Source organism: Diceros bicornis, chromosome 22, assembly GCF_020826845.1.
Source record: "Diceros bicornis minor isolate mBicDic1 chromosome 22, mDicBic1.mat.cur, whole genome shotgun sequence".
NCBI lineage: Eukaryota > Metazoa > Chordata > Mammalia > Perissodactyla > Rhinocerotidae > Diceros > Diceros bicornis.
Window position 1 is genome coordinate 2,842,737 of NC_080761.1, and position 15,800 is coordinate 2,858,536.

Below are 15,800 nucleotides of genomic sequence, written 5' to 3' on the forward strand. Positions count from 1 at the left end.
GTTCTTATTATGATCACAGGACGTACTTCAGCACAAACCACCAGGGAACTTTGAGGAATAAGATTTATTACTCATAGGTCCTGGAGGGTACATGGCATGCCTGAGGACCACACAGTGAGATCATGAGGAGAGGCGGGGAGAGAGAGAGAGAATAGACTTGGAGATCTGCCCTTATTAGGGTCCAAGAGTGGGATGTCTAGGGTATTTCAGGTTCACTCTTCATTGGCTAATTTAAAACATAAGAGCAGGAATTAGGGCACAGTAAGGGAGAAGAGGGGTCACTCAAGTGGTCAGTTATCTAGGTTACCCAGGGCTTTCTGAAAGAGAGAACTTCATGGGTGGGGGCAGCCTAATTCCTCATCCGTTTATTTTGCTAGTATATTTGTCACACAGCCAACAATATGTTTATTTAAGATGGATGTCTTTTGAAATGGATGCCTCGGCAATCAAAAGCTTAAATGTCAGTCACTTGTAGTACAGCATCCAGGGGAAATTAAGTCCCAGGTAGTCAGAAGTGAACACTAAAAAGGATTTTTAAAGACTCCCCTTTTAGAGCCCTTTACTTTTAGGTTTAGAAAAAATATATCTAATGTGAAAGGGGAAGGTGGAAGGTAGGGTACGAAATGTAAACTTTCCGATTTTCTCACTTTCCAAAGCTAGGCACCAAGAATATTACTTAAAGCTGACAAATTAATTAATATGGCTATAAATAACATTAGAAAGGTACAAACTAAGAAATAATATGAGGGCAACTAAATGTGGGGGTTAAAGGATGAGTAGGAAAGGAGAATAAACGTGCTGACTTTTTCATTGTTATACAATAGGAATTACTAGATAAATTTAAATAAACATTGTCCAATAAATTCGCTCCGGTGATGGGAATATTCTATACCTGCACTGTCCAACAGAGTAGCTAATTGCTACCTGTAGCTGTTGAGCATTTCAAACGTGGCTAGTGTGAGTGAAGAACTGAATTTCTGTTATATTTAATAATAACTTAAATGTAAATAGTTACATGTGGCTAGTGGCTACCCCATCAGATAAAGTAAGTCTACACAAATAGACAATTATTGAAATTACATAAGATTCTAGTTTAAAACTTTCAAGAACTGTAAAAGATGTGAAATTTTACCCAATATGCAACTGAGTTTAAGGGATGCTGGCAGAAGATAAAAGACTCCTGGGTCAAAGACAAAGGACTTCATTGCTCATATCAATAAAAATATCCAGAGTACCAGTAACTTTTTATGATATGGATGGAACACAGGTTAAGTTTCTGAGAGATTTTGAGTACAAGATTATTTTTGGAAATGAAACCTTTAAGAGGGACAAATAGCCTGTCCAGATTCAAACAGATAACACTGTGGGCTTTGGAGTGGTGGCATGAACAGCTAATGTGCATGTAGCTGCTGTAAAACTTTTTTCCAGAATGCTGTCTCGTAATTCTTTTATCTGTTGGTACCTAAGCCAGTGGGCTCAGGGCCATATTAGGTTTTTAGCATAGCCCTGACATTGTTCCATGGAATGTGGGGAGCAGCAGGATAATAACAATCAAGTAGACACAAAAAATTTTATAATAAATATAAAGAATATGTCTAAGATTCTCAGTCAATAAAAACTAGATATCTTGACTGTACAACATTATTTTTAAGATGTACAATATGATTTAATATACATATACATTATGAAATGAGTGCCACAATCAAATTAATGAACATATCCATCACTTCTAAATATATACAATTTTTACTTGTCAATCCTGCCTCAATAAAGATACAAAAAACAAAAGAGCACAGAGCTGAAATTATATCCCCTGAAAAAAAATAAAGTCTGTGTGTGTATGATACGTTATATGTGTGTTGTGTTATAGAAGACCCCAATTAATAAACACCTATTTTGTGTCAGGCTCTTATACTCACATCTCATGCTATCTGAAAAATGTGCAGGATATGTATCCTCTCCCCATTAACAGGGATAGTGTAGATACTGAGGTTCAGAGACATTTGATACTTATAAGTGGCAGATTCATTACTTGTCCAACTGCAAATTTATATTTTTCCATCTGATCTGAAAACATACAATGACTTAGCTCAAGTCACCGAGCAAGTGATTTATAGGGAGGGTTAGAATTCCTGTGGGCTCAATATACAGAGCCAAGAAATTGTGACACGAGAAGGTTTGTGTAGCAATAAACCATTTTCCACAGCAAGACAGGAATAACTGGGTAGATGGGCATTTCTACCAAAAGACTGTCCTCACAAGTAACTTGAAACATCAATGTCAAAACAAATTTTCGAAAATCTGGGAAAAACAAAACTAGGTATCTTGAAAAGTAGATGGAAAGTAGAGTTAAAAACTGGTCAGTAGAATGACTGAATTGGCAAAAATGAGTGAACAAACTGAAAAGAAGAAAATTAAAATTTGAAAGTGAGCAGGATCATTGTTGAACAACACTGATATAATAAACAAAGACATCAGAGTCAAGATAGAGCAACAAATCCAATCCAGGCGGAAAAATGACTGTAACTCCCACCAGTTTTATACTTCCTCTTGTGCATTTGTGTATCTGTGAAACAAAGCCGGGAAAACTAGAGACTGGGCTATAAGTCTGTTCCTTTAAACATGGGTAATTTTTGCCATTTGAAGTTTATTTCGATGATGCGTAGAATGGAAAAGAGAAAAATGCAACTGGAAGCATATAGTCCTAATGAGTACACGATCACTGTAATTTGTACTTGACAATTTGAGAATCTAGACCCTGCTATGCCTACCCAATTCATACCCTGTTTCTGAAATATTCCTGAAAACTCTCAGGCACTGATTTTCCTTTTTATTCTATTTATGGTTCATAATCCTTGTTTAATTCATCCTGTTATCTGATTTTACAGTCCCCACAATTAACCAATTTTAAAAACCACTGTTCTCTACTCACGATTCCTTTCCTTCATTTTTTTCGCTACTAGGCTTTGAAAATCATTATTTTTAAAATGCTAAATACCTGGGGCCAGCCCAGTGTCGTAGCGGTTAAGTGCGCGCACGCTCCGCTTTGGCGGCCCGGGGTTTGCAGGTTCGGATCCCGGGCACGCACCGGCGCACCGCGCGGTCAAGCCATGCTGTGGCAGGCTCTCATATAAAGGAGAGGAAGATGGGCACGGATGTTAGCCCAGGGCCAATCTTCCTGAGCAAAAAGAGGAGGATTGGCATCGGATGTTAGCTCAGGGCTAATATTCCTAACACACACACACACACACACACAAAGCAAAAAAAAAAAAAAAAAAAAAACAGCTAAATACCTACGATTATTCAATGCTAGTTTCCTCTCCATTTTCCAAGTAAAGAGAATTTTTCCAAACAACTTTTTTTTCCCAAACAAAGAGAGTCCAAGAAATATACACTTGGGATTACTTTATCCTTTGGATACTAGGCCAGAAACAGGTGTCTAATTAACAAGAGGGCATAGAGCACAGATATATAAGCCCTATTCCATAAAAAGGCTGGGACTTCTAAGAAATTTTAAATTTTTTCTCAGTTTTAGAAGTCAATCAACTTGATAATCTCTTACAAAAAAGCAAAAAATGAAGAAAATATTTGTGGCAAGTTTTATTCACCACCAAAAAAGCTTTCTACAGAGCCAGAGAAAGTTTCTAGAAAACCACGAAATCTGGGCATGGATATATGTTCTTCAAAAAAAAAAAAAGGCCCATAACTGTGAAACTGCACCATCAATATTCAAAAAAGAGAAAAGGCTCTTCAGCGTTAGAGATCAGATAACTAATATTGCAAAGATAGCCTATATGGATAATCAGGATGTTATGGCCTTTAGAGCTGTTGAGTGATGTCAACAAAAAGAGTGGAGTAGAGAGCCTCAAGGGCCTGTCTCTCCACAGAAACACTAAAAACATCAAATAAATAAATAAACACCAAACCTCAGAATCAACTTTGTCAGAACTATGGAAAACAATAAACAATGTAATCAAGCAAGTGATAAGCCAAAAAAGAGACAACTTAAACATGGTTTTTAAGTAATCTCTGCCAAACCACGAGATGACCACAAGCTAAAGGAACAAAGCTTTCAGAGGCCATGTAAGACAAAAAAAATAATCTTGAAAAATTAGTTTATAAATATCATTAAACAGAAAAGCAACTACAACTCACAGCAAGCAACAATAACAAACCCTGAGGAGGGGAAAGAAGTTGATTTCCAGAGTGCCTACATTATAATATTAAAAAATATCCTGTTTTCAACGAAAAAAAAAAAATTGAGGCATGCAAAGAAACAAGAAAAGATGGCTTATTTATGGGAAAAGGGAAATTAAGAAAAACCATCTCTGAGGAAGAACAGACACTGGACTTACTAGTTAAAGACTTTAAATCAAATGTCTTAATATGTTCAAAGAGCTAAAAGGAAGCCATGGACAAAGGACTGAATGAAACTGAGAACACAATGTATGGACAAATAGAGACTATCGATAAGGAGATAGAAACTGTAAAAAGAAACAGAAATTCTGGAGATGAAAAGTACAATAAGCAAAATGAAAAAGTAACTAGAGGCTTTCAAACAGATGTGAGCAGGTAGAAGGAAGAATAAACAAACTTGAAGATAGGTCATTTGAAATTATCCAGTCTGAGTAACAGAAAAAAGAAGAATGAACAAAAGTGAACAGAACCTAAGAAACCTGTGAAGCACCATCAAACATACGAACATATGTGTAGTGAGACTGCCAGAAGGAGAGGAGAGAGAGAAAAGGGAATAAAGAATATTTGAAGAAATAATGGCTGAAACTTTCCAAATTTGATTAAATACATAAATGTATACACCGAAGAAGCTAAACAAATCCCAGGTAGGATAAACACAAAGAGATACACACCAAGACACATTATACTCAAATTGGCCAAAGCCAAAGAGAGAATCTAGAAAGCAGTAAGAGAGAAGTCACTTGTCAACTACAAGGGATCTTCAATAAGATTAACAAGCAATTTCTCATTAGAGACCATGGAGGCCAGAGAGCAGTGGGAAGACGTATGTAAAGTGCTGAAAGAAATAAACCATCAATCAGGAATTCTGTATCCAGCAAAATTGTCTTTCAAAAAACGAGGAAGAAATTAAGATATTCCCAGATAAGTAAAAGAAAAGAGTTTGTTACTGCTATACCTGCCCTAAGAAGTGCTAAAGGGAGTCCTTCAGGCTGAAATGAAAGAACACCAGATAGTAGCTCAAAGCCATATGAAGAAATAAATACTTATAAACATAATGAAATAAGTAAATATAAAGGTCAGTATTGTTGCATTTTGGTTTGTAACTTCTCTTTTCTTGTTGTATGATTTAAAAGACAAATGCATAAAACAATAATTACAAATCTATGTCAATGGGCACACAATGTATAAAGATGTATGTTGTGACAATAACAACACAAAGGGAAAGGGATTGAGCTGTACCAGAGCTCAATTGAATACTGCTGAAACTAACTTGTGCATTTTTGAAACCAAATTGGTATTAATTCAAAATAGATTGCTAAAGTTTACAATGTTAACTGTAACCCCAGAGTAACCACTAGGAATATAACTATCAAATATACAGAAAAAGGAAATGAGAAGAGAATCAAAATGATACAGTACAGAAAATCAATTAAGCACAAAAGAAGGGACAATGACGCAAATGAAAAACAAAAAAGAAAACAAACAGCAAAATGGCAGAAGTCTTTGCTTATCAGCAATTACTTTAAATATAAATGGATTAAAATCTCTAGTCAAAAGAAAGGTTGGCAGACTAGATAAAGAAAACAAGACCCAACTATGCGCTTTCTATACTCTTGTAGATACTCATTTTATATCTCTGGACACGCATAGGTTGAAAGTGAATGGTTAGAAAAAATATTCCACGCAAATATCAATCAAAAGAGATCAAGTGGGGTACACAAACATTAGAAAAAATAGACCTTAGGTCAAAAATTGTTACAGGAAACAAAGAAGGACATTATATAGTGATGAAAGAGTCAATTCACCAAGAATACGTAACAATTATGATCATATACACACCAAACATTAGAGCTCCATAATATATGAAGCAAATATTGACAGACTTGAAGGGAAAAATGAGAACTGTATACTAATATTAGGATATTTAAATAATGGATCGAACAACCAGACAGAAGATGAACAAGGGAATAGAGGATTTGAGCAACATTATAGACCAACTGGACACAACAGACAGACACAGAACACACCACCCAACAACAGCAGAATACACATTTTTGCAAGTGTACATGGAACATTTTCCATTTTCTAACATTTGTTAGGCCACAAAATGTCTTAATAAATTTTAAAAGACTTAAATCATACAAAGTATCTTTTCTGATCACAACAGAAAGAAACTAGAAACCAATAGTGAAAGGAAAACTGGAAAATTCTCAAATACGTGGGAATTAAATACACTCTTAAACAAATAATTGGTCAAAAAAGAAATTCAAAAATATCTTGAGACAAATGAAAATGAAAACACAACACACAGAAACATGGAATGCAGCAAAAGCAGTGCTAAAAGGGAAACTTAGAGCTGGAAAGACTTACATCAAAAAAAATAGGAATGCCTCAAATCAACAACCAAACTTTACACCCAAAGGAACCGTAAAAAGAAGCAAAGATGAAAGCCAAAGCTAGCAGAAGGAAGAAAATAATAAAGATTACAGCCAAGATAAACAAAACAGGGAAGAGAAAAAAATCAGCAAAACCAAGAATTGGTTCTTCTAAAAGTTCAACAAAATCAACAAACTTTTAGCCATATTGACTAAGAAAAAAGAAAAAATCCTCAAATAACTAAAATCAGAAACTACTGATTGTACAGAAATGAAAATAATCATAAGAGAGTACTATAAACAATTGTATGCTAACAAATTGGAAAACCTAGATGAAATGGACAAACTCCTGAAAACACACATCTACCAAGACTGAATCATGAAGAGATAGAAAAATCTAACAGACCCATAACTAGTAAGGAGATTGAATCAGTAATCAGATCAAAATCAAATAAAATCAAATTGGATTAGTAATCAAATCAAAAATCTCCAAGGAAAAGCCCAGGACCAGATGGCTAAGCTGGTGAATTTTACCAAACACTTAAAGAAAAATTAACACTAATCTTTCTCAAACTCTTCCAAGAAATTGAAGAGCAGAGAACACTTTCTAACTCATTCTAAGAGGCCAGCATTGTCCTCATATCAAAGCCAGACAAAGGCAGCATAAGAAAAGAAAACTACAGACCAATATCCCTTATGCATATTGATGCAAAATCCTCAAGAAAACACTATCAAACTGAATTGAACAACCTATTTAGGGGCCGGCCCGTGGTTTAGCGGTTAAGTGTGCGCGCTCCGCTGCGGGCGGATCCCAGGCGCGCACCAAGGCACCGCTTCTCCAGCCATGCTGAGGCCGCGTCCCACATACAGCAACTAGAAGGATGTGCAGCTATGACATACAACTATCTACTGGGGCTTTGGGGGAAAAAATAAATAAATAAAAGTTTAAAAAAAAAAATCTATTTAAAGATCCATACACCATGACTACGTGGGATTTAATCCTGAAAGGCAAGGATGGGTCAAGATATGAAAATCAATCAATGTAATACATCGCATTAAGAGAAGGAAGAAAAACAAAATCACATGATCATCTCAATTGATGGAGAAAAAGCATTTGATAATATTCAACATCCTTTCATGACATAAACGCTCAACAAACTAGCAATAGAAGGAAACGACACCAACAAAATAAAAGCCATATATGAAAACCCACAGCCGACATCATACTCAACGGTGAAAAAATAAAAGCTTTTCCCATAAGATCAGGAACAAGACAAGGACGTCCTTGCTACTGCTATTAAAATGTCAATTACGTCTATCAAACATGGTACTGTGAGTCCTAGCCAGAGCAATTAGGCAAGAAAAAGAAAGAAAAAGCATCCAAAATGCAAAGGAAGGAGTTAAATGACCTCTGTTCTCAGGAAACATGATCTTATATGCAGAAAATCCTAAAAATTTCACATTAAACCTGTTAGAACTAATAAACAAATTCAGCAAAGCGGCAGGATACAAAATTGGCATGCGAAAATCGGTTGTGTTTCTATACACTAACAATGAACAATTGAAGAGGAAATTAAGAAAACAATTCCACTTACAATAGCATCACAAAGAATAAAATACTTAGGAATAAACTTAACCAAGGAGGTGAAAACTTATACACCGAAAACTACAAAAAGGTTGCTGAAATATGTTAAAGAAGACATAGTAAATGGAAAGACATCCCACGTTCATGGACCGGAAGACTTAATACTGTTAAGATGACAATACTACCCAAAGCTATCTACAGATTCAGTACAATCCCTAACAAAATCCCAATGACATTGTTTGCAGAAATAGAAAAATCCACCCTAAAATTCATATGGAATCTCCTAAATTCATTTTCTAAAATTCATATGGACCCTGAATAGCCAAAGCAATCTTGAAAAAGAATAAGTCGGAGATCTCACACTTGCTGATTTCTAAATTTACTACAAAAGCTATGGTAATCAAAATAGTGTGGTTCTGCTATATAAAGTCAGACATACAGACCAATGGAATAGGGTAGAGATCTCAGAAATAAACCTTTCACACACGCTAAAATGATTTTTGACAAGGATGCCAAGGCGATTCAATGGGGCAAGGACAGTCTTTTCAACAAATCGTGTTGTGAAACTGGGTATTCACGTGCAAAAAAAATATTAAGTGGAACCTTTATCTTACACCATATACAAAAATTAACTCAAAATGGATCAAGACCTAAATGTAAGCTCTAAAACTACACAACTCTTAGAACGAAACAGGGGAAAATCTTCATGACGTTGGGTTTGGCAATGCTTTTCTTAATATGATACCAAAAGCACAGGCAGCAAAAGAAAAAATAGGTAAATTGGAATTCACAAAAATTAAAAAGTTTTGTGCATCAAACATTATTGAAAGTGAAAAGGCAACCCACGGAATGAGAGAATATATTTGCAAATCATATATTTGATAAGTGATTAACATTCAGAACATATGAAGAATTCCTACAACTCAGCAACAAAAAAACCAAACAATTTGATTCAAAAATGGGCAAAGGACTTGAATAGACATTTCTCCAGTGAAGATATACAAATGGCCGAAAGCACATGAAAAAGATGGTCAATATCACTAGTCATTAGGGAAATGCAAAGCAAAATCACAATGAGATACCCCTTCACACTCATTAGTATGTCTATTATTTAAAACACACACACACACAAACAGAAAATAACAAGTGTTGGTGAGGATGTGGAGAAATTGAAACATTTGTGCATCACTGGAACCGTGCAGCTGCTGTGGGAAACAGTATAGTGGTTCTTCAAAAAATTAAACAGAGAATTATCGTATGATCCAGAAATTCTACTTCTGGGTACATACCTAAAAGAACTGAAAGCAAAGACTCGAACAAATATTTGTACACCCATGTTCATAACAGCATTATTTCACGATAGCCAAATGTGGAAGCAATCCAAGTATTCATTAACTGAGGGATGGAGAAACAAAATATGGTACATACATACAACGGAGTATATTCAGAAATTCCAACACTTGCTACCACATGGATGAACCTTGAATGCATTATGCTAAATGAAATAGCCAATCACAAAAGGACAAATACTGCATGATTTCGCTCACACGAGGTACCTAGAGTAGTCAAATTCATAGAATCAGAAAGTAGAATGATGGTTGCTGGGGTTGCTGTTTCCCAGCTGAAACTCTATACCCAACAGACAATAACGCCTCATTCTCGCGCTCGCCTTCCACGGAGGCCATGGTCCCCACGACTGGAATCAAGAGAGCAGCATTCAAACTCCCCCCCTGGCCTCTGCTTCTGGGGACCAGCCCCGGGGAACAGGACTAAGTGAGGAGAGCCAGAGCACCGGGTCTGCTTTGCTGGGCTAAAGCCCTTGGTCCCTCCCAGGCCCACTCCTCTCTTTCACCCTCTTGGTCCCATTCTCTGGGATTTCCCTCCACCCACCCTGCTTCCTCCAACACACGCGCGCGCGCGCGCACTCCTATTCCCCACTTTCGTGGGATTGCGGGACTCTGGGCAGTTTCCGGAAGTGCTGGAGGTGGAGGAACCCCAGGGGGGCGCTTACTCTCCGCCCCGCCCCACCCGGACAGTTCTCCTTCACGAGGATGGGGTTTTGAAAGAAGCCTCGCTTACAGGGGGAGGCGGGGGTGGGGGAAAATGCAGGAACATCCCTGGGATAAGAGCTGGGAGTAGACTAGACGCTGCGCTTTTTCCTCTGAGCAGGCAATTGACAGAAAGTGCCAAACAGCTAAGGGTTGCATCTTTCTGTCTCAGCCTGACAAACCCCTTCAAGTGACCCAGTTAACCCGGAGATCTGATCCTCACAGCTCCTTCTCTTTCCTAGATCCTTGCAGGTTGGAAGACAGGGTATAGGGCGCACATCTCTTTCACTCCATAAATACTTAAATAACTCAGAATGGCTTTCTAAAGATCTAATGCCAACTTATATCCCTCCAGACTTGTAAATATCAGCCATTCTGGTGGATGTGTAATGGGATACTGATATTCTTTCTCGCGGGTTCTTGCTCTTGCTTTGATTATCCTTGTCTTGGTCCAGCAGACCTAGGAGAGATGAACATTTTCATCTATTGAACTTCTCTTTTGAATAAGAAATGGTGACTTTATAAAGGAAAGAAGTGCACTTTGCTTTGGATTCTTCATTACTGAGATTTGCTTGACAATCTAGCTGAGACAAAAGAGGAGGTGGTTCCATAGCCTGACTTGTTCTAGCTATTTCTCTGAGCGAATCAAAGGAACATTGTTAAAGGCTTCAAGTGTCTGAGCGTGGTGGCATTTATATTTTCTTTAAATGCAATAAAATCTTCCCTATATGAGGGCTCTTGGTTTTCCTGCCTGGGGGCTTATTCCTCCATTGCTCACATGGTTTCCTCCTTGCCATCCTTCAAGTCTCAGTCTCAGTGTCACCTCTTCAGAGAAGCCTTCTCTGACTACCTTGAGAATTCCTGTCCTTGCCTTCTGCTCCCATCATAGTCCTTATCTCTACCTCTAGACTCTAAGCTCCAGGAAGGCAAGCAATGTCTTGTTAGCACCAGAAATCCACTTCCTAGTAGCATCTGGCAGGTGTAGGTACTTTTTCCTTTATTCAAGAAGTGTTTGAGCACATGTATGATCAGTGAAACAAACACAAGGTCCCTGTCCTCAGGAAGCTGACCTGCTGTTGAAACAGACACACTTAGGAAACTTTACGTAGTGAAAGAACTATGAGGGGAAAAAAAAAAAAGATAAGAGTAACAGAGGAGTGTAATGCTATCATGGATGGTCACCAACCCAATTAGCTTAACTTCTATGACAATTTATTTCCTGAAATAACTGGAAGCCTGGAGGTGAGTCACTCAGGATGTGATCATTCAATAAACTAATGACATCAAGACTCTGTCACCTACTCAGCATGTTGGCTTAACCTCTACGAGCTCTTTTTACGGTTATAAGAGGCTACAGTCCAGTCTCATAAACAACGACCAAAGGTAGCAAAGGACTGTTTATTCCCTTTGAGTATTTATCTGTAATGAAGAGAGTAGGACACCATTTTTGATGTTTGACTGCTGAGAGCTTTGAAGCCTCACCCCTCCCTCTTCTCCTTGTGCACACATCTAGGCAAACTGGTAAGAAAGCCTGAATGATTCTTCCTTTGGCACTGGCAGGCGATTCAAACCTCGAAATCCCCTGCCCAGGCCTGGGAACCCTCACCCGACCCACTCCCTAGCCACAATAAAAACACAGGCCAGTCTCCTTTCCTTGCTCCCTCAAGCCATTTCAGACCTGCTTGAGGGGCCTGTCCTCTTCTCCCTGGAGACCTCCATGATGTAAGTAATACGACTTTCATATACTCTTGGTGTGCGCATGGCATCATCAGTCTCAACACCCAAACCACATTCGTGTGGGGTCCATCTGCCTCTGTAGGTGACCATAACATTGTCCGAGAGGAAGAGATTTACAAGAACTCTCTAGAGCCTGCTGTTCATAGTTCATGAGCTCCACTCAAGTCACATTTTTATACGTCAGCAAATGTTTGGTGAGGGAAAGGAGGCCAAGATGGTCGGCTTTAGACCAATGACTACTAAAGTCTTAGCGGCAGGTCTTGATCCCCAGAGCTTGTGCAGAATGGAGCAATGGCTTTCCCCAGCGGAACAGTCATTCCCAGTTATCTCCAGGTTCAAAACTAGACTGGCTCCTTTGAGCTGAGTAAGGTGTGAGCGTTCTTGCACAGGCAGAAGGAGATGACTTTAGGAAGAGATATCCTGGACTCTCCTTCCTCAGGGAAGAATGTGTAGCTTAAGAGATGGAAAATAAATATGCTGCTAATCATTCCCAAGCTGTGGAATGGATCACATGGGTCTACTGGAAATATTTATGTATATAGACACAAATTTGTGGCATCAGGAAAACAAAAACTTAACTCTTGACCACACAGATGGCTTTATGATTATTTTATCAATCTGTCCAAAAGTCTTTTTACACAGTATATAGGCATTAAAACACATGTTTACCTGACTTTAAAGTCAGAGCTTATTTCCAAATCTTACGTAGACAAGGAAAGCATTTAGCTCAGATATTTCTAGTGGCAGAATTCCCCATCCTATAAAGAGCGATCACATTTCTGGAAAAATATTAATAAGTGAGGGACGAAGATTTATTAAATGTACTAAGGAAGTATGAACATATATGAAGTATTTATGTGTTGGTGAATGTAGAGGGAACGTGCTATGTTAAGTCTGTACTTTAACAAAACAGAACTATTTGGGATGCATAGAAACAATTATGTCACAACTTTAAAATGGGAAAAAAAGAAAAGATACATTTCCCCATGGTCATGTGATTTTCATCAGAACTATACAATTCAGACCCGCAAGGACTTGCAAAAAATTTTAGCTCTAAAAAGACCAGGAATAAATAAATGAATAACTGCTCAGTTCTACCTCCTGAGAAGGGAGGTTCTGGTCTATGGAAATGGGGAGGACTGGCAACCCACTCCAGAACAAAAAGAAATCATATTTGAGGTGGGTAACTAATCACCCACCACTGACTAGACAAGTACAAATTTTAGAATTCAACTTAATTTACTGTAGTTTTAGAAGCATGTATTTTAATTTAAAATTTCAGTAAAAGTTGATTATCTAATATACACTAAAGAAGAAATATCTGTATTTATGAGTCAGGAATTTCATAGTTTCCAAACTGATTTTCCTTTACATTTAACACTTGTATTGATGATGCAAATTGTGACCCAGCTTGGACCCAGATCCGTTTTTATCGTGTGTGTGTGTGTGCGCGCGCGCGCACGCGTGTTTAATGATGCAAACACCATTAAAATAAAAGTCTAAATGAAAAGGTATAAAAAAGAAGCATTCCAATTGCAAATTGGCCCTATAGAAAGGGTGTATAAGATGTGATACCAAGACAAGTTGGGGCCATTTTGTGGTCCTTCAATCTCTTGCAGTTACCCTTTAAAAACTTAAAAATTTACTTAAAGGAGAACTAGTAGCCAGTTATTCTGCTTCAATTCACATTTAGCTTACGTTTGAAGACAAACCCTTCTTTTTGCTTTTGCCATTTTACTGCAACAATGTTTTTCTGTTTGCTAGTTCTAGGGTAGCATTCTAATTCTAAAGCATGATCATTAGCACAAAAGAATAACAAAATATTTAATCATTTCTTCCCTCTTGACAACCGCTGTGCTATCTACACCTAAAATAGGACATCCAGTTAGGCTTTTGCTGTAAAAAGGATAAAAACACATCACATGGCATCAAAAGGATCCTAAAGCAAACAACCTACCTGAGATAACTATCAGGGTACATACTTAAAAGTAATTTATTTGCCTTGTTAAAATTTCCCTGGTCAGAGAAAATGTTTCACAGAAACCATTATTTTTTTCTTGCATTCCACTAACCTTACACATTAAGCAAAAAAAATTGTTAATATCAAAAATGCCTATTTTAAAAAGCCAACTCTTCAGCATTTTTATTGATCGCATTTGGAAAGCCTTATGCTACTATTTAAAAGGCATCACAGACCAATTCATTTGGCCAAATAATTCTACATCATTAGTTTGAAATAACACTTAATGAAACAGCCACAGCATCAAAAGATTGAAGTTACATTGGAATCTCCAGAAATGATAAAACATTTTGCACTACTTTAAAAAAATATATGGAAAGTTAAGAAAAGAAACCCTGAGAATTACATCAACACTTGCAAGGTAAGCACAGAGCATCACCTGTGAAGTCTGACTAAACTTCAAAAGATCTGTTCACACAGCTTAAAAGCAATGAAATTCAAAATACAATAAACAAAAATAAACTTTTGGTTTCTGTCTGACATGTAAAGAGCTTGGACGTATTCACTCCCATCCTCACAACAAGAATAAAGCTGGACAAAATGAAATCCAACAACTCTTCTCAGAGTCACCCGAGAATTGAGATCATAAGACAAACTGTTGTCCTGAAAACTGACAAACAGACAGGCAATTATAGAGAATCACAGCTTACCGGTATATTTAAACTGTAACTGATAAACTGCTGGAGGCTCAGTGTAGACTAGAGTTAGAGTTAAAAAACTCTGAAGGATCCCAGTCTTAGGGAGGCCCCCACACTTTCCACAGTTTTTCTTGAAAGAACCCTACCAGTTCCTCACTACAAAGATCAGAGAAAAATCCTCCAGTGCCTCCCACAGCGGGGAGGGGAAAGGCCACCATTGTCGAAATATGCCCAGAGGTCTCTCCTCCTTAAACAAGGCCTGCCCTCAAGGGAAACTATTTTACCAGAGCCTAACCTAATGAGATTTTATCAAAGCCTATCCAACCTGGGGAAGGAAAACACCCAACTCCAGCTCAAATACAGAACTCAGGCTCACAAACAGATTGAGACCTAATCATAGGACTACAGAAGGCTTGCCCTCCTCCTACACATTACCCCCAGATCAGTAGCACTCCTGCATAACAGCAAGGGATTATAGCTGAAAGAATTGAAAGCCTCGGACCCTATTTATGGACAAACACAACAGAGGAGACAAAAAACAAGGACACTAGAGGAAGTTTTAGCCTCCGAGCATGTACAGCTACAGCAAACAGTAAATGGCCTAACTCTTAGCCAGATAAACATAAAAGCTCACACTAAAGACCAATCTACTTCAGCTCCTTTTACCTGAGATATCATGTTCATCTTTCAAAATAAAATTGCAATGCATGATAAAACACAAAATCACAGTCTGAAGAAACAAAGCAAGCGTCAGAACTAGACTCAGACTTGGCAGAGATTTTGGAATTACCAGACTTGAAATTAAAGTGACTATGATTAATGTGCTAATGGCTGTAATGGAAAAAGGAAATAACATGCAAGAACAGATGGGTAATGTAAACAGAGAGATGGAAACTCTAAGAAAGAATCAAGTTAGAAAATGTTAGAAATCAAAAACACTGTAACAGAAATGAAGAACGCTTTGATGAGTTCATCAATAGACTGAACATGGCTAGGGAAAAAAAAATCAGTGGGCTTGATGACATGTCAATGGAAACTTCCAAAAGTTAAATGCAAAAAGCTAAAAGAATGAAAAAGATGGAATAGAATATCCAAGAACTGTGGGATAATTACAAAAGGTGTAACATACGCATAATGGGAATGCTAGAAGGAGAAAGAACAGAGAACATAAGAAATATTTGAAGTAATCATGGCTGAGAA